At 36.2% G+C, this 1,946-nt stretch overlaps 1 pseudogene; it reads right to left on the reverse strand.

Moving 5' to 3' along the window:
• Positions 1-1,355: 1,355 nt before the first annotated feature.
• On the reverse strand, positions 1,356-1,485 carry LOC126021021 (uncharacterized; annotated as a pseudogene).
• Between the last annotated feature and the right edge of the window lie 461 nt (positions 1,486-1,946).

Here is a 1,946-nt window from a genome sequence, read left to right on the forward strand (position 1 = left end):
ATATGTAGACACCTTGACACAGCTTGTATTCAGTAGGTGTGTTGGTAGAGACTAAGATTTTATGTATTCAACTATCAGTACAAAGAACTGGGAAATACACAGCCCCCATTTACAAACAGATAACAATATAAACAAGATATAGCAAAGCAAAGCAGGATTGTAGTCAAATTTAGGACTCCTTCTTCAGCAGAAAAACAAACTTAGAGATATTAGGATTCTCCCAACAGTGCTGGGATTATAAAGGGAATCCGTCATGGTGTCTTCACATTCCCTCTCTCTTTCTGTGGTTTCTGACTCCCTGGGTTGAACCCAAAAGTCATTTGTACAGAGGCTTTGATGACCCATCAGAAAAGCAGGCTAAATGCTTGGGGCTAAATACATCTCAGACTATACATTTTACTTCCAGCCAAAGGACCCATTCTCTTTGATCAGCAGCAATGGGGGCAGGTCTATCAAGACTTGACTTTTTTTTTTTTTTTATGCTACAAGGGTGGACCAGATCAAACCAGCTATGCTTCACTACTTGGGCTTTTCTTAATTCAAGTTTGGAGCATAATTGAGGCTTCAGGAAATAGCAGATACTTTAATTTGCTTTTGCTCTTCTTTGCTGCCTGTTGGAACAGAGCCTTGGGTGAGAAAAATAATTCAGAATCTTAGGGGAAGAAAAAGTAATTCCTATACACATGGCTGTATGGAGCTGTCAGTTTGACTCTTATGCAACATTTTAAGCATTTAAAGAGATTTAAAGCATTTATTGCTGAGCCAATTGTTTCTGCTTTATGCTCCGACTTTCCTGATTCAAATGTACTGGGTCTGGGATAGGAGGAGACTGATGAATCCAGATTGCTTGTAATTACTTTTTATAAGGCATTGAGATTTCCCTGTTAGCTTAACATTATTTTCCATTTTGTTGAGAATTCATGTCATGTTATTTATAAAAGGATTCAACATAATGATTTGTAAACATATAATATAAAACGACTGCCCTCCCAAAATTTGTCAATATTCATCACCTTATAGGCATGTTGTTTTTGTGACAGAAACTTGTAAGAGCAAATATATAACATAGGATATTATTTATAAATATATAATGATGTCTACATACTGAACATACATCTCTAAGCCTTATTTTCCTTGAAATCAAAAGTTTAAACCTATTGATCATTCTTATATTTTCCGCCATCTTCTACCAAATCGTTGATTTTAGTGATTGTGTCAAGTGAGTCAATGTTTCAAGGAAGCCAAATATTTCAATGATAAAAACAATATGCAGACTTTAAACAGGTGGTGATTTTTTTTAACTTCCTAATAACGTAACAAAAAACTCAGTAAAAAAAAAGGTAACTTTTTTAAGCAGCAGATAGGAGCAATTAGGGTATTGGGTGTGCTAATCAAAGACTTTAATCATGACTCAACGGAGCTCCAATCATCATGCCCTATCTACTTTATGAATAAAGTTCAGATAAGGATTAGCCTGCCTGATGATTGTCTATTATTTTTGTTCTTAAATAATTTCCTCCTATGAAGTGAGAAAATATATACAGAAAATTATAAAGTCTTAACTATCTACTAGAACTAGGAAAGATATTAAGAGTACCTTTGTTCCAACTTAAATTTTTTTCCTGGGGCCAGAGAGGTGGTGCGAGAGGTAAGGTGTCTGCCTGGCAAGCGCTAGCCAAGGAAGGACCGTGGTTCCATCCCCCGGCATCCCACATGGTCCCCCCAAGCCAGGGGCGATTTCTGAGTGCTTAGCCAGGAGTAACCCCTGAGCATCAAATGCGTGTGGCCCCAAAACCAAAAATAAAATGTCTTTTACCAAAAAATGAGCACTGTGGTAAATGGGTTATTATGTTCCAGAAAAAGTAGTTTTGTTAAAGCAGAAAGAAAAATAATAAGGATAACTACTAATACCCAACTGTTTCTTTAAATCTTTAAAAAAAAACCTT

This window comes from Suncus etruscus, chromosome 10, assembly GCF_024139225.1.
Source record: "Suncus etruscus isolate mSunEtr1 chromosome 10, mSunEtr1.pri.cur, whole genome shotgun sequence".
Taxonomy (NCBI): domain Eukaryota; kingdom Metazoa; phylum Chordata; class Mammalia; order Eulipotyphla; family Soricidae; genus Suncus; species Suncus etruscus.